Here is a 19,284-nt window from a genome sequence, read left to right as displayed (position 1 = left end):
AAACATAGAAACAGTACGTTATTAGTGTTTGAGTCACCTACAGAGTAAACTTAAGAATGTTAACATATGCCAAGAAAATCAAAGCCTAAAGTCACTTGTGACTTTCAGAGCTAGACATGAAACAGATGTTGAGCTTGCGATGATCATCTAGCCAGATGAGTCCACAGCTTTTTAATCAGCCTTTCTATTTTCACTCACTGCCTTGAGAACAGATTTTATAAGCAATGGCTGTCATTTACCGTCTATGGACTATTAATGATCTGATATGTCCAGCTTCCTTGAAGCATTTTCTTTGGAGTTCAAAGAAATTGTTCCACATTGACAGATATCATATATCAAAATTTACCGTCAAAACTAATGCAAAGCAGCGCTTTCTTGTTAATTGCATGAGACTATGCAAAAGATTAAATGTACACTACATCTGCCTGTTCTTGATCACTTTTTAGGCACATTGTCCACTGTAGATAGATAACCTTGCATTTTAAGCTTCACTCCATCTTACCAGAATCATTCAAAATTCTTTAGGTCCTGGGTCTGGGATTTTTCTGAAGTGTTTGGGAATGTTAACAGGGTTGGGAAGACGACAGTCTTTCATACAGGGTTCAGAGAAAAACTTGGGAAGATTATATTCCTTCACTTAACAGAAATCTCAAAACAGATAAAGTATCAGAAATACTGGGAAATTATGAACTGGAAATCACAGAATAATTTAATTTGGAAAAGACTTTTAAGAATATTGAGTCCAACTGCTAATCTAGCACTGTCACATCCATCACAAAACCATGTCTCGGCACATCTACATGCCTTCTGACATCCACCTACATGGATAGTGATTCAAACACTTCCCTGACTCTCCCTTCTGATTTTCAGCCACACTCTAGCTCCAGCTAGGAAGATCATTTTCTTCTTGAAGTGACACTGAGTTCAAATCTCTCCTTATCTAGGTAATCGACTCAAGCCAATGTAGTTTCAGGTAGAGATTGAAAACAGATCAATTCTCTTAATTCTCTATGGGGTCACACATGTGGTAGAAGTCCCTCCGTCAGCTCACGTGGATAAAAGTTCTACATCCAAGGCTGTTGGCAGATCACACTGTGTAAACATTATCTCCACTTAAGTTGTATTTGTATCTGGTATTCCTGAAGTAATTTTCCTTCTGGCTGTACTTTAAAATACTTAATTCAATTAGACAGATGAAGACATCAGGGGTTGTATAAAATACATGCTGCCAAACTAATGTGCTAGAGGATCTCTACATCTTTGGATATACTTTTGGCAGATGTCCTGATTGCAAACACAATTTCTTTAATGTTCAAATTTTGTTCTCTTAATGGTGTTTGCCCTCAGTACATTGGCTGTAATTTACAAGCTGTAAGCTACAAATTCAGTTTGTGCCTGCTACTGTAGGTATTATTGCTCTATTAATACCTATTAAGTCTGTGAAATATATTAAAATTCACATTCAACACATTTTTCATTGACTATTTCGGGCTAATGCATATTAAATAAAAAGTCTAACAGTCAGGAAGCAAATGATGCTGTCCAGAATCAGAAAGGAAAAAAAAAATCTAAACCTGTTTAAAAGACATTATTACATTTACAGCTGAGGGATGGGTTAACAAGAATGGGTAGAAAATCAACACCTAAAAGGACATTGCTGTCAGTATTAGCCAGTAAAAAATGTATCCAAAACAACTGGAGGGTTAGCATTCATGTACCTAAGTTACATTTCTAGAAGATACAAATAAAATCTCATGCCTCATTGAGTGCCAAGATGGTTTAGTTATGTACTTAATTTCTGAGAGTAAAAACTCCAACATTTTTGTGAGCATGACTCTCAGCAGGTTTTTGAGTCCATCTGATAGCGCTTTGGAACACCTGCAGCTTTCCAACTGATAGCATCTTTGGAATCAGCAACACATCCACTTTATAGAAGTGAACAAATAAATAGCATCCCAATCACTTAGAAAGAAGAATTGCACAGATTTTTACTACATAGATCTAAAATTACTGATGATATAAAGAGCTTGAGTGGACAAAGTACAGTCAAATGATGAGGGAAAGGTGTGCGTGGGGAAAGTACAACTGCAGCAGTTGTGACTTTCTGTACTAAGTGATTAAAACTAGACATAGAGCAGATTTTACTTTCCTGTTTCGTACACCAGGTAAAATCCATAGTTTCACTGAATAATAAGAAGGAAGGAATATCCGGCATGAATTTTCTAAGTTCTGATCCCAAGTATACACAAAGACTGATCAAGTAACATACAATTCATACAAGAGTCAGGAAGTGCTGTGTACCAACGGATGACACTTTCCATGCAGCTTGGCTGGAAGACAGAAAGTCTGTACTCTCTATACATTCCAATGTTCACTGCAGAGAACTTCTGCAAGATTACTAAAGCCAAATGACTCCAAATGCCCTTAATATCCTTTCTGAGATTCAAAGAAATACACACAAAAAACCCCAAACCCACCCCAAAAACTCCGCACCAACGATGTTATGAAAACAATGCAAAAGGAAGTAGTATAAATACAAAACCTGTCATTAACGCCTTGATAATATTGTCTTCAATACAGAGATACAGCTTTGCCATAGTTCCCCTAACTAATAAATAAAGTTGAGTAGTAGAAAAGTGTTGATATAGTGGTCATCAACTTAGCAGCTTATGGGGCAAGCTTTCTCTGTCAGTACCCTAAAATGTTACCAATTACGTGCCTCTGTTTTGTGGGTTATTTTCAGTTTCATTAAAATACTTTATCAGCAATAAGAGGACAAACTGTGCCAGAATTCTTGATTTTATCTTTTTTAGATTCCTTTCTCACAATTCTAACATCCTTTGCAGAATGATTTTTTTAATATATATAATAAGCTAAGGGAAAAAGGCAGATTTAATGACTATGCCAAAGAAGTTATGGTGGGTAACCTGTCTTCATTAGAATCATAGAACGGTAGGGTTGGAAGGGACCTTTAGAGATCATCTAGTCCAATCCCCCCGCAGAAGCAGGTCAACCTAGATCAGGTCACATAGGAACATGTCCAGATGGGTCAAAAGCTTATTGCCAAGGATGTTCTGCTCTAGATTTTTCCAAGGTGTACAAAAGAACAGCGCAGCTACAAAGAAACACATGAAATTAAGAACAAATCTTGGAAAATAGCCTGAGGAAATTCATCTCTCCCCTACATATAAGTATGCTATCTTCTTTTTATATGCTGACAAAAACAAGGAAGGAATACCTGAAGCAATTGAAATATAAGGTGATAAAAGGTTATCTTAAGAATTAATTTTAAATTATCATTACAGTTTGAATGCCACAATGCCTGGGCATAGCTTGGGTTGCCCTCCTTATAATTGAGTAAAGGAAGTCTTGTGTTTCAACAGATGAAATTGTAGAGAAGTAGCCTGATCAGATATTCAAAATGCTTCACAATGTTTAGTGATTTCAGCAGAACTATGCTGAATTATTACTGTTTTGCTTTGAACATATTGGTTCTTTTCAATAGTTGTCCCATAGTTTTGCTCTGTCAAGTAGACTCAGTTTCACTTACTGAAATCTGAATACAAACTGAGTTTCTTAGTGGTAACAAAGGCTTGTACTCACCAGTTTTCACCAGCATATCTCTCAGCAGTCACTTCTTTCTGAGAAATAGGGCTATGAGAAATGTTTGTTGTTGATTAACGTCTTCAGGAGCACAACATTTTTCATTTTTCTTTACTTCTTCACATCAGAAACATCTATTTCCATCCATTTTATAACTATTTTTCAGTTAAAAAGCCATTGCTATTAGTGCATCATCATTTACTAATGAACTTTCAGGAAAAAGGCTTTCTGAAAGACAGTGGGCAGGTCAATAAAGGAAAAGTTCTAATCAACTGTCAGACTTCCTTTATCTGATACAATATTCAAACTGTATGTAAAGTAGCATGGGAAATGTCTGTCTCAAAGAAAGGAAGATGATAAATAGGTCAACATTAATTTAAGCCTCACTTTACAAAATGCTGTCTGCAGTTAGAGTGCTACACCTTCCTCATCTATTTAATGCCCAATCTCTGCAATATAAACCTAATTGTGGAAATGATCCATTCAGCACAACATAATTTAAGGTTAATAGATTGTATTGCAGAACTTTACAAAAGTCTTCAAGGATTTAGCATGCTGCTGCTGGCTCCTATAGGCCTTCAGAAGAGGACTGTTTATATCAACACTGCTACCAGGGAAAAAAATGCTCAGTCGTGCTTCTGCTGGCACATTGCTGTCTTCAGTTTATTTTCATTGGCCCTGTTTGGACTACAAATGAATCACAACAGATACTAGATACATAACCCTTCGGGCATATGCTGTGTCATCGGCTGTGGGCCAGAGCATCAGACCCACTACATCAAACTGACATGTTCTGCCAACATTCATCTTGTGTAATTCCATTGTATCATGACCTGTCTGAGGAAAGGTAAAGACTTAATCATGATCAAGGTAAAGAAATGTAAACCTTTGATTCCAGTTACTGTTAATTAAAAGAAATTTTTAAGCACCCTTGTAAATCAAGTCAATAAACATTGTTCCAATGACTGTGTTGATTATTTCAATTACTGTACTCATGCATTTGTAGAACATATCCATATTACACTGTGGAAGAAAATCAGGGAGGTAGTCTATGGGACAACCCCAACCCTATGTTGCCTGAGGACCAGGTAGAAAAGATAAGGAAACCATAAGTATGCTCACAGAGTAAATTATCTGAGCTACCAACCTTCAATATGCCCTCATAGTCAACATGATCTTTGCAGTAGCTAGAATCAGTAACAGTCAAACTGTTCCTCCCGGAGCCCTGATCTCAAGGATCCACAGGCTGCTGGAACGGTATAGTTTATGAGGATGTTCTGCTCTGCTCACAAAGCCAGTGCTTTCTTCCCACCTGTCAGCACTGCAATGTAGGCTACATCAGATGCACAGGCAGCAAGTCCTAAGTATTCAGACTACATCTTTGGCAGAGACTCATTTTCTGTCTTGTACAGTGGATCTGCATTTTTTTTTTCCTTTTTAATCCACTGTAGCACTCTTTGCTGCTCTGAAAGCAGCTATCTTGAATACTTGTTCAGCCATGTGGTCACACACTCAGCAACTACAATTCACCATTTGGGCAAGTTCTGAAGAATTATCAATTATCTCTCAAATGAATATTGCTGATCACACGGCAGCTAGATCATACTGACCACACATTAGCAACAAGGCCTTCTTTTCAGACATGTGGATGTATTGTCACTGTGGTAATGTCTGACACCTTTTTAAGTGCACTAAGAGCAGCACACAGGCTACAGGAACAAGAGACAGCACATTTTTTAAATACTCTGACAGATGTAATAGTGTATCTCTGTGATACAGTAGTACCATTGCTAACAACAGGCCATGAGCTTCACACTGAATTGCAAGGCTTCAGACCTAAGGCTTGTCAGCCTTGCTCAGTATGCATATGCCTTGACCTGCCTGCAGCTTTGATTTTACTTCCTGTAGCTGTGTTTGCAATTCCTCTAGGTAATCAGTTTTGTGCCTTTTACTTGTTTTATTTTGTTTATCTTTGTATAGTACAACCATAGTTTTATATAGATAGGAGTAAAAAGCAGTTAATCTATTCAGAATGTGATACTTACAACTCTAACGTAATGAAGTTGCATAAACAGATATAGGCCTGGTCTGATAGCAGAGGTAGCATAGATATGGTATACAGGAGTACAGGTATGAGATAAGAGCTGAGGTAGTCGTGGCACTAGTGACCATGAAAATCTGTATCAAAAGACACATAGGGACAAAACTGAGTTTAGGGGTAGCTAAGAGAACAAAGCAGCATCCAGTGATCAACGGCACAGAGTCGAGTTGGAGGCCTGTGGCCAGTGGGGTTCTGCAGGGGTCGATTCTGGGACCAGTCTTATTCAACATCTTCATCAAGGACCTGGATGGGAGGACAGAGTGTACTCTCAGCAAGCTCACCGATGACACCAAACTGGGAGCACTGGCTGATTCAGCAGAAGGCCGTGCTGCCATTCAGCGGGATCTCGACCGGCTTGAGAGCTGGGCACAGAGGAACCTCATGAGGTTCAATAAGGGCAAGTGCAGAGTCATGCACCTGGTGAGGAACAACCCCATGCACCAAGACAGGCTGGGGACCTACTGGAGACTGATCTCAGAGTCCTGGTGAACAGTAAACTAACCATGAGCCAGCAAAGTGCCCTCATGGCCAAGAAGGCCAATGGTATCTTGGGATGCATCAAGAAGAGTGTGGCCAGCAGGTCGAGCGAGGTTCTCCTCTCCCTCAACTCTGCCCTGGTGAGGCCTCACCTGGAATACTGTGTCCAGTTATGGGTTCCCCAGCTCAAGAGGGACAGGGAACTTTTAGGGTTCAGTGTAGAGCCATCAAGATGATCAAGGGTCAGGAGCATCTTTCTTATGAGGAAAGGCTGCAGGATCTGTGACTCTTCAGCCTGGGGAAGACTAAGGGGGGAATTTCATTAATACTTAACACATATTTAAAAGGTGTCTGTCAAGAGGATGGGGCAGCACTTTTTCTGTTGTCTCCAGTGATAGGACAAGGGGTAACGGACATAAGCTGGAACACAAAAAGTTCTGCTTAAACACAAGTAAAAACGTCTTTGCTATAAAGGTGCACAGGCTGCCCAGGGAGGTTTTGGATTCTCCTCCTCTGGAGGTTTTCAAAACCTGCCTAGACATGTTCCTATGTGACCTGATCTAGCGGACCTGCTTTAGCAGGAAGTTTAGACCAGATATCTCTAGAGGTCCCTTGAAATTCCTACCATCCTATAATTCTATGAAAATGCATCATATGTTATAACTCTAGATATATCATGAAGGTGTAGACCAAAGAAGAAATGACAAAGGTGTAAAAGTCTGTTATAGCAAATGTATAAAAGTGATCCCAAGTGATGGATCATAGAGTGGAGAAGAAGGAATCATCAATATGAACATCCTGTTCCTCCTGGCACAGGACTCAGATGCTGACAACTCAAGGTAAGTCCACCACCTGAAAAAAACCACTAACTTTGAGAAAGTGAAAGGGTGAGCATAACCCCCCAAAATAGGGAGAAGCTAAGAAATGTTTGTAAAGAAATTTTAACTGCATTTTTATTCTATCCTTTTCTGGAATTAGACTAATAATGATTCTTGAATTAGTTTGCTAAGATTTTAAACTATACTAATTTCTAAAAATCATGGATATATATATTTTGTATATATACCCACAAATATATATCTTCATTAAAGTGTGTGCTGCCTCCTTGCCTGTAAACAAGATTTTCAGTGTAGCAGACTACTGATTGCTGAGCCTAATTCCCAACACTACATATTTGCTTACCTTACACCAATGGAAGTGGAGGTGGATAAAAGATAGTACTGAAGCTATGCTAAGTCTAAATTTTGAGTAAAATTGAGTCAGTCCAATTTCAGCTTAAGTCAGGGAACTGATCATTGAAATTACAAAAAACAGGGGTGCAAGGAAAGAAAAGAGGTTAGGTCAAGATACAATAGTGGAGAATTAATTCAATTAAGGAAGAAAAACCTTTTTGGATTAACATTTTTAGTTTGATGGGAAATTTGAAGACTCAAATGTCAAATATTTTAAAATTATCAATTTTCTCATTACAATTCCCACCATCTCCTGTTGAGACTAGTTGATCAGAGAATATTCATATGATTTAGTTTCTTGCAAGACATGAAACAAAAGCAATTACCTTTCTTTCCAATTGCTGTTGTCTATCTAGACAAACTGAATGACAAAATTTTTAGTGGAGAAGATTTTACATTCAAATGTATGGTTAATTCATGCAGTCAAAACTAAACATTTGCTAGTGATTTCCTCTTTTCATATCTCCTGAAATGTAGTCATGCAGAATTGCCAGTTCTTTCTAAAGGCAGGTCAAATTTCATACATGCTAAAATCATGTATATTATTCCATTTGGAGAAGACAATGGTAGAGGCATCTTTGTTTTTAGCAAGGAATGCTGTTAGCCTTTCTTCTTTAATTAACATATTCACATAATTCACAAGTTCATGAACTAGTCAAATTTTTTTATATGAAACACCAATAATCAGGCAGTAACTCTACAAGCTATGACAATTGTAAGAAATAGCTTTTAAATACATTATTCTGTGACTGTAAACTGAAATTTCCTTATGGAATAAAACTAATGATTTGATCTAATGTCAATATTTGATTATTCAGGAATATGACTGGGAAATGATTCAGACAGAGCAAAAGAGACGTAAATGAGGCTACAGAAAAAACACACAGTGCATTCTCCTGAGAAAGTACTTGTATCAGATGACTGTAGAAAATAGGTGCAAGTATGAATAACAGAAGGCAGAATATTGGATAATCTCAGGTACTCCACTGTAGTCAAGCAAAGTGAAGGAAAGGCCTGCACAAGTCACAGTTTAGATTAACTCACAAATAATCAAAAGTTAGCTGTAGTTCAGTACAGTGTTTCAATGCTGTTAGTACCATACTATGCAGAATCTTTATCAATTAGCTACATACAAAGCACAGCTATGGCTGTTTCTCTGATTTTTGCACAGGTTATATTAACGATTACAAGCATACAAGAAACCAAAATACACAACTTGAACAATACCAGTCATGCACTCGGACTGGAACTCAGGAGCTGTAGGTCCCATGCTTGTTCAGTGGCAATTTGATGAATTATCTTCAGTAACTTGGTTTTGATTTGTTTCCTTAAACACATTTTATCTAGATTGTCTACATAGAATTTAGTCATGCAGAAATTATTCATGTAAGAACTGTCTCTTGTTACTTTTAATAAAGTGGGAAACACAATGGCCACTGATCTCAGTGGAAAGTGTCTATGTACTAATGTCATAAATTACCTAACAGTTTAGATAATCTTCTATGGCACTTAATTGCCCTACATGTAAAATTTATTATCTCTTTCCTACAACAATCAGCATGTCAATTCAGCTGCAGCCAGGGAGGAAAAAGAAAATCCTAGTGAATGCCAACAGAAAACCAGAAAAGACAATTTTCCTGCTTCTATTTTCCTATGTGGTTGCAGCTGTACGTGCCCCCAGTCTACCTCTTCTCTCGCTGTTACTGGAGAGACGTCTGCTCTCTTCTGGCCACCAGCTAGCACTTCACTTCTCAGTCACACAAACAAGCACCAGATTGGCATCAAAGTTAACAGCAGTAAAAACGTATTAAGAGAAACACAGTAAGAGTGATTAATTGTACTCTATTTGTCAATAAAAATAATGCCATCAAGCATGAGTGAGCTCTATTCTGTCTCACAAATCCAGACAAAATGTAAACAATACTTCAAAACACGCTTGAAATAAGGTCCAAATTATTTCTAAGACACTTAATTTGGTCTGACAATTTAAAATTGTAATATATTTCTACAAAAATATATGAAAACAGGTTATCTAAAGTTTATATTGATTTTACACTATTTTAATGGGAAATTATGAAAATTCATATGCAATTCAAGTAGAATAAACATATCAAGGCTGAATTTAATTGTAGCCTTTTTGGATAAAATATCAGTGTAATCAGTTCCATTGGCAGTCACATACAGTGTAGATTCACTTTCTAATTCATCAGATTTAACATATTGTGTTCCCATTCTCCATCACAGCAAAGCAAAACAAACACTTTGAATTAGAATAGGAATTGATTTTTAGTGGTAATAGTACAGTAAAATTGTATCATCTATGGTGATTCATGACCCTTAACAGACCTTTGCTACTACTATTGTACCATTGTATATATGTATATACAATACACATACATATATATACATATCATATGCTATGTCATTCTATAAATGTAAATATAGTACCTGATAACTCTCTGCATAAAAAATCTATCTTCCTTTCACGTATACTTTCTCTTTTTTTACACTGCCCATTGGGCTTTTTTTCACTGCTTCACAATTCAGAATATTGAAGTTACACATTATAGCTAATAATAATACACTTGAATTGTTAGGAAATAAATGTCAGTTAGCTGTTCATAGTTGTAAACAAGCTACTAGGAAAAACAAAACCAAAACAAAACAAGCCTTTGCCAGCCTATGGAGACTATACAACATCCATCTGTATCAAATTGCTTACGAGTAATTATGTGGTGATCATAATGGTAATATTTTTTCAGCAGAGATAGTAGATCTGTGTCACCACGTGCATTCTGGTTATTTTCAACAGTTATATTTGCCACAGTATCAACTGTAGAGAAAAGCTTTTGTACTTAACAAGTATTCCTTACTAAACGGTAGACAAAAAATAGCTTTCTGCTACTGCAGTGAGACATTTTGATCTACATTTAATACAGAGTAATTATTGAAATTCTAATAGTGCTTTTAAGAACTTCAATTCTGATTAGCAGCAAAGCATGTATTTAATTTCGTCTCTTAAACAGTAAATGAATATGCATATAAAATGCATATAAATATAAATGACATTTTGTATACACAGATCTATACAATGTGTGTCTAAATATAGAGATATACAGACATTTTGACAGAGCAGTAAAAACAAGTGTTTTTAAAACAACAATCATTTCAGAAGCTATGCCAGGTGCAAATAATGACTGTTGACATGTCATACCAGCATCAGAATTTGCTAATATCCAAATGCTAAGTACAGAAATTCCTTCTAAATATTAAAATCATACTGATGGTATTTAATCTGTTTCTAATTCTGGTACAATGGTCCTACACATATTTTCTGATTGGTCATATTACAAATCCCTTTTGCTTTCCATAAATAAGGTTACAGGGTTTGAACTACTGTTCCAGAAAAATGGATTATATAAAAATTCTTTAAAAAAACCAAAAAAATAGAAGATATGTACTATTGGGAATTATATTTTCTTCCTAATGTGTAAGTCTGGAAGCAGCTTTTCCATTTTTCCTTGTAAAGTGCTTATGCTGTAAACAAAGCAAAAGTTAACAGTATCATCCTGAAATATCAGATGAGGTCTCTTGGAGCTGTCCCACACTGGAATTCCATCTGGATGCTATTTGATGAGCAACGCTTGTTCCTTTGGTAATCTGACAGTCTCAGCTGAAGTACAGGAAGGCTGACTTCATTAGGAACAATTCTGAACCCTATATTCAGAATTACAAGGTTTCATCTTCTGCTGGATAGCTCTTGGTTCCCTTCGGATAGTGGAGATACCTGGGGGAGAAGCTGGGGGGAGAGGGCAGAATCGGCAGTTAGTATATGTTAGAAGAATTCCTCACTATTCAAGTTATCAGGTCTGTGACCATCCTTGAACTATCAGCAGTACACTGATGTACAAGCATGACACAGAAGCCAAGGAATCTCAGAAGTTTATTAAAAGAAATGGTTTAGTTCAGGGTTTACAACAGAGTTTGACAGAAATCACTGGGTGAAGTTCCATCATTCACGCTACACACAGGGAATTTGTTGTTCTAATGATTCTGACTCAAAATTTATGGATTAGTCTGCACTGCATACAGATAGAATTAGAGCAGCATGGTGCAAAGTTCTCCCACAGCTAATCAATGAGGCCTGAAAGTAACATAATGTATTTGTGGCCCAACTTTAACTTATGTTTCTCATGTAACATCTCCAGAAACTTCAGCACTATGGGGAAGTAGCTGAAAGAAAGTCTTTAACATCACTTTTTTCTCTTTTGCAATTGCTCTTTAGCCTTCTATATGGAAAATTAGCACAGAAAGTGATGGAGCTGCTTCTGTCAGCTTTATATAGGTGAAAATTTCCTCATAATCAAATTAGTATATTGTTACAATTTTTCTATGAAAGTATTAATTCAAAACCAGTGCCCTTTGTGCTGTTACTACAGGCCCTAGGAAAAAAATTCTCTCCATGTTTCTCATTAGACCCCTTTGAATTCTCAAAAGCCGCAATAAGGTCTCCCTTGAGCCTTCCCTTCTTCAGGCCCCAACCTCTCTAAGCTCTTCTTCATAACAGATATGTTCCATCCCTCTGATCATTTTTTCTTACATTCCATCTCCTGCTGCTCTTGGCTCTGTATTAGATGTATACATCTACTGCTCACTTCCTAGCCTGCATCTTGTCAGTTGCTACTTATTAGTTTTTTGCTCAGGCAAAAACATTAACCTTAACATGATCAGACAGCCTCACTTTCTGTTCCGATGTCTAGATTTGATCTGACAATATTTCAGTGTTCTATTAAGGCTACCCTTAAGCATATACCTAATTTTTTTATATACCTATAATTTTTCAAAATTATAACTTGGTTACATTGGAATGAATTTCTAAGAGAACAGTGAAAGTCATCTCTATGATGGGGAAAAAAAAGGTACTTTCTTGGCCAAATTTGAAATCCTTGCTCTAATACACAAGTTAAGATAAAGATTACTAGATCTTTTTAATATAGGCAAGCAATGTAAGGCAAAATTTCATCTTTTCAGTGCCTTCATACACTGCTGTAAAGACTAAAATCTTTCAACTTCTTCCATAGTACAGATTTCTAGAGCTACAGAAACATGGAACACTCAGAAGATCAAGGTACAGATACAAAATCACAGAAAGAAAAACAGTTATTCCTTCTTGTAATAGAATTTTCAGACGATCAGTCTTAAGGGTTTCAAATTAACTTTCAACACTGGGGCTGATATTTTGATGAGGCCTAAGAGTTATCTTCACGGAATACCATCTCAGAAATATGAATATCTGACTTTCCCTTATGGGAATGGAAGTTTTGATGGCAAAAAGGCAGTCTTCAAAGACAAGGGACACAATGCAGTATTTAAAGGAATACTGTTGCCTATTAGTACTATACTGTCACTCTGGAATAGCTTTAGTTGTATCTTACATAAATATATCAAAACAGCTACCCGTTTATCAATGTGCAATTCTTCCCCTAGCCACAGTCATGAAGGATATCTTGAGACAGCTAAAATGAATTTACCTTGGTATGCCTCTGATTTCTGAACATAGGCCAATGTCATCTTTGAAAACTTTCCAATTGCCTTTCACTCAGCCTAAGAGTTCCCAAAACTTTCAACAATATCTTTCTGTGACATGGAAAGGTATTATATTCTTCTCATCTAAACTGCCCTAGCTGGACCAAACCATTAAAATCTCAAACACATGAAAAAATTCTGTTTATTTCAACTCAAAGTGTTTAGTTCACAGCAGCTGTACAAGATAGAGGTCTGCTACAATGAGAATGATTTCAGACTACAGTATGCTTTCTGAAGCACCTTGAGTAGGAAGATGCCTTCTTATTTGCTGCTACTTGACAGACTTTATCTATGCTTTATATAAGAATTCTGCCAAGCAGACATCTCAGACACACAGAAGTCAGTCTCAAAGTAAATCTTTTCCTCAAACTGGTAGAAAGACCTCCTTCAGAATGGCAAGAGCAAACCCATCTTATCTCAGCCAAACAAGTCTGTGATGACAGCTGCTTCTACTCAAAGATGGGAAACTCATGTAAGAACGTCTGAGAGCTCAGGGTATGTGATCTCTGCAAGGATCAGAGCCATCTGCCTAGTGTTGAAAACAGTCATTTCCACAGTCCAAATGCTGACAGACAGCTTCATAAATATGCACTTTTTCTACAGACAGTGTGGACTTTGGGCATTTCCACTGTCAGGAGACCATGTAATTTTGTGTATTCATCACTGAACTGTATCAATGAGTCGGTACCTATCAGTCAGCCAAAATTCAGGCCAGATGCTCTTTCATTTTTAACAAGAGGAGAAATGCACCTTTCCACATATCTCATTGCTAAAGAGAATCTTCAGCTGTATGAGGAGAGAGGCTTTGCATCAATGACAGACCTACTACATGATGAGATTATTTTGGTACTTGCACCAGATGGATCCCCGGATCACTTCTCTGCTCTGCACAATGCAATGTCATGCATCACAGACAGGTTCTACATCTAAGTTTTTTTATACCTAGCAGCCCTGATACCAGCCAAATCTAGTAGTCTTGGTGCTGACTAACTGCTAGAGTGACAAACAGCTCTGCTACCATTCCTATCATTCTGATTCAACGAAAAGGGAAAAAAATCCAGTCTAAATAAACAACAATAAAAACATATTAACTTACTTATCAAAGTAAGAAAAGTGTTTTGCTATGATATCATAATGTCAGAAAAATGCAAATCCTTTTTCTGCATCCTTAGATTACTGTGCATCCCTGAAGTGACCATAACATTCCTGCAATTCTCTAAAAATCCAGTTGGCAGTAAGTTTTTCACACCTGGCTATCTGATTTTGACATGTACAGCTGCTAATAACCTAGTAAACAAGGCACACGTTTTCCCAAATTTATAAGTTATTATTCCTCTAGAGTTCCACCATAACATTAACTGGAGTTCTGGCACATCTCCTGACTACAGTCAATATTGGCACAGCTGTAATAACTTTGTAAAAATTATGTCTCTAGCAAGTGTGAACAAGTGTGACTGTCACTATGTGCAGTGGTGAAATCAATCCAGCAAGCATGGCTTAATCCACCTCTTGGGTCAAACGTTTCATTGTCATTGGAACACTTTCTATTCATCAATGTAACAAATTAATCACTAATCCTATAAGTTGGGAGAAATTTAAGCTAGGATCAACTTCTACTCCATAGTTTCATGTTGGTTCTCTGTTTTTCTAATTTCTCTAGAATCTGTGATTTGGGAAAGGTAGGCCAGCATTGCCTCTTAGTGGAAGGAGAGCTAACTCAAAAGAGGTAGTGAATGCTGGTCTGTGGCAATAGGGCTGGATACTTATAGGTAGACACAGACCCTCGGTTGATAGGCATTGGAACTGCAGGTAGGTAGATCAAAGACTTGCAGCCATGAATGCATACGAGAGAAAAAAAAGTACTGCTAAGCTTTGTCAGACTTTTTTACTTCCTTGGGGAGCAGTACAAGTCAATAGAATGCTGGTATGACTCAAACATTGCTAGCCAAAACAGTCTGTGTACTTTCATCTAATGTCTAGTTTGGTATGTTCTAGAACAGTAAAAATATCCATTAACTAAGCTAAATGCAAATTTGAATGTTAGTCATATAGCGCAGTTAATGAGGTGCATTAATGTTGAATAATACATAGATCACATGGTAAAAATTTGCAGATAGGAAAAGCTGCATTAACACATTTCTATTTTCAAATAATATAGCCATGGATCAGAGACCCAATACAAATGAGGGCTGTCTCAAACAGGAAAAAATCATAACTTGCTGTTATTCCTGAGATATATTATTCCTTCTGTGAATAATACCTTGAGCTATTTTTTTGAGTAGTTAAAAATGTATAGCTATCATTAGAGCCAGATTTGATAGATTTTCTCTTCAAGAAATAGCTCTAACTACATGAATGCTTGCTTCTGTAATTCTGAAACTTTAATAACAAGATTGCACTGAACAAGATTACAGAAATTACAAATGACAGCATATCAATATATGCATCTGACTATGAAAAGTGTTTCCTTCTATTCTTACTTGCATTGTAACCATTTTTTTCCTGCAAATTTAGTGTTGAAACACTTCTACCAAACAGAGCTTAGTATCACACAAGCCTATATTGGTTTTGAATGTGATAGTTAAATTTTTTCATAGTAGTTTGTGTGATGAACCAGTGTTGATAACGTACCAGCCTTTTTATTTTTTGGTGACTAATGTTCATACAGTATAAGATCTTTGTAGTGTCTCACACTATGCCACCAGGAAATTGGCTGTGGGTGCACAAGAAACTGGGAGGGAACACAGCTGAGACAGCTGACCACAACTGACTAAAGGGATACTCAAAATCATACGATGTTATGCTCAGCAATAAAAGCTATACAAAAAAAGGATGAAGGGCAGGGGTTGGGGAATGTTTGGAGTTACAGCATTCATCTTCCCAAGTAACTGTTAGCTTTAATAGTTTAGCTTTTCAGTCTCAAGTAAGCCTGTTTTCCTGGAAGTGGCTAAGCATCTCCCTGCTGATGACAAGCAGTGGATGAATTTTTTCTTCTGTTTTGCTTGCACATATGGTTTTTACTTTGCTTAATTGAACTACCTTTATCTCAAGCCATAAGCTTTCTCACTTTTGTCCTTCCAATTCTTGAACCCATTTCACTGCTGGGGGCTGTGTGGTGCCATGACACAGCTATGGCTCTCAGCTGAACACGAGTCCTATCCATGATCATTGCTCTTTTCATTTAAAACAAATCCCTTTTTATATAACAGAGTTTCTGCTTGGATTAAGTCTCTTAATGCAATTTATTTTAAATAGATTTTTTTTATCAGTTGGGTATTACATATCTACTTCAATTTAAAACAGGGTAACGAACATTTGAAACAAGTATTCACTGTTCTATTCATAAATAGGCTCACAAACAAGGAGATGCCTCTTGTGTAGTATAGTATTAAATCATGAGGAGAAAAAAAGAGAGTGGTACAATTGATGTGAACAGGATAATTTTGAAGCATTACAGGTGTTTTTTGCGCATGTTTACCAAATTTCTGTAGAAATAAATAATACAATTGGAGCGCTGAGTAAGGAGATTAGTGATAAATGGGAACAAGTTGATTATTCAAGATAAAGCTGAGGGTCATTATTCCCAGATGGTCATTAATCTCCATGAAATTACTGCTATTGAGATAGTAATTACTACTATAATGAACTTTCTTTTAAAGCACAACACTTTTCTTATGAAGTGATCTCAGTTTCTTAAGAATTCATGTTCCTCTCATCACACAATCAAGTTGCTTGAAACATTTTTAATCCTTTATAGAGTTTATTTACTACAATTTTCATGTCATCACCATACTCAAAGTTTGGTTTTCCATAGTATCTTCCTGGAATTTCAGTGGGCACAGCAAGGGGCAGCAGCAATGCGAAAGACAATACACACAAATCCCCTCAAAACCAGAAAATAAATAAAAAATATTTTCAGAATATTTTCTTTACAAAGAAATAAATTCCTCCACAGCAAGGTAAGACATTGCATTATTACATTATGTGCTATCTTGCTGTTTATTCGGCATTTAATAGCGCTTTTAGCAATAGCGCCCACTCCACATCATTGCATAACAGCTTTTGTTCCAAAGCCAAATTCACCCTGTATGGAACTAATACTGCAAGTCAGCTTGGTCAGAAAAAATGAAGATGCAAAATGAAGTTTGTGTTTTCCTGATGTGCCTTCTGAGGACTTTTGAAGGTCTTTGGGGTTTTTTTTCCATTTCTATTAGAAGAGTTAGAAACTCATTTTGGGCAGAAAAGAAGGCAGAAGTGTTTCTTGCTAGAAATACTATCATTCTTTTTTCACTGTGAAAGTCTCACAGAGCCTGCATTGTTACAACTTCTCAGAAACTGAAAAAACTCAATCTAAATTTAAAGCTTTTAAAATAAGCCAAGTTCAAAAATAGGTGTGTTGCACTATATGCTGCTAAAGAAAACAAGATATAGATATTCGTTACTCATAGTACTTTTTTTTTTCTAAAGCTTTTCTGTGAACACTTTTCTAAGGAGGGGATCCCAGAAAAACTGCAAGAGTTACTGAGTGGAAAATTTGGAATTCCTTGTGAAATGTTTCACTATGTTTAAAAGAGAGGAATTAAGGCAAGGCTCAAAACAGTTTTAGGCAAGAATGGTTGATAGGATGTTGCCCTGCAAACCAAATTCTGCATGGTGGAATAAAACCAGATAATGGTGGACACTGAAAAGTGACTTGCAGTGCAGCTTGAGAGACTGATTTGTCCTCCTAGCTTGCTTAAATTGTATGAAGTGTTTGAGGTGAAACCTAATGATGCATATCTGCTCACCAAATGAATCTTTCCTTACTGAACAGCTATCAAAACTAGACTGTAAGGCTATTTGGAGAGAGTATGAGAAGAAAAATAAATAAATAGCTTAAGTTTTGAAAGCTCTGAATGCAATTTAGCAGAGTATACATTAGAAAACACAGCAAGTCCTTTAGAAATAGAGACATGTTTTTGACAGCCCAGGCCAAAGCATGGTCAGTCAATTTTCTGGAAGACAAGGAAAAATGTTATTTGGCAGTAGAACCTTGACTGGAAAAGAAATGCTGTAATAATGACAAGTGAAGTACATATAATTCTTCATCACAACAAGTAATAGGATTCAAAAGCATAATGAAAAACGAAGTTTCTGGTGACAGACCAGCAACTAGGTTATAGTATGGCTATTATGTGTTTTCAAGCTAAAGTCAGGACATTCTGAAGTGACACACATGCAGTGGAGTGGGTCAAAGTCAACAATAGCCGTTACATGCAATCATTAAAAATTCTAAGCAAGAAGAAAATAAAAATCAAATCTAGATAACATACTTCTAAACTTCCTACCTGGGAGATTTCACTCCATAAGTTTCACCCACTCCAAAATCAGTTTTGTCTTTCTTACAAGTCCTATGGACAAAACACAAATCAGCCCTGACTGTGGATAACGTATTATCAGTGCTGCTAAATAAGTTGTATGACTTGGGGGAAACATAATGTGACTTCCAATTTTCCTTTGCCCCTTGGAAAATCAAATGCATAGTATATCCTTCCATGTGAAGAAGGATGCTGAGCATTTGCTGGTCTTCTCCAGACTTTTTGTACATGTGGAAATGTACTGCTTGCTCTTTTCTCCCTGTTTCCTTCTGCAGGATAAATATAGCATAGAGAAGACCTTATACTACACTATCATCTTCTGTGTCTATAAACAATTATGGAATCATAGAATGGTAGGGGTTGGAAAAGACCTATAGTGATCTCCCAGTCCAATGCTCCTGCTAAACCAGGTTCCCCTTGATCAGGTCACACAGGAACGTATCCAGGCAGGTTTGGGAACTTCCAGACAAAGTGTCTCCACAACCTTCTTGGGCAGCCTGGGCCAGTGTTCCATCACCCTCACAGGAAAGTTTTTCCTTATGTTTAAGTGGAACTTCTTGTGTTCCAGCTTAATATTCTCTTATATCCTCTCCAAAATAAAGTTCCCAAAACATATACAAAAATTACTTAAGGTTCTACAGAAAAAAAACTATTCTCTATCAAATTCCAGAAAAATAAGTAGTCCTGAAAGAATAAGGAAAAATAGAACATCAATTATTTTACTGCTGTTAATCTCAAGTGTGTTTCTGTGGTATTCCTATGTTATATGTTGAAAGTACTCACGTATTTGCCTGCAATCTTTAAGCATCTTCTATCTTTCAGGAATTACACTTATAGCAACAGGACACAAGGAAATGGAATGAAGTTGTGCTAGGGCAGGTTCAGATTGGACATTAGGAAAAAGTTCTTTACTGAGAGCGTCACTCAA

This window comes from Colius striatus, chromosome 5 (assembly GCF_028858725.1).
Source record: "Colius striatus isolate bColStr4 chromosome 5, bColStr4.1.hap1, whole genome shotgun sequence".
Taxonomy (NCBI): domain Eukaryota; kingdom Metazoa; phylum Chordata; class Aves; order Coliiformes; family Coliidae; genus Colius; species Colius striatus.
This window is presented reverse-complemented; position numbering follows the sequence as displayed.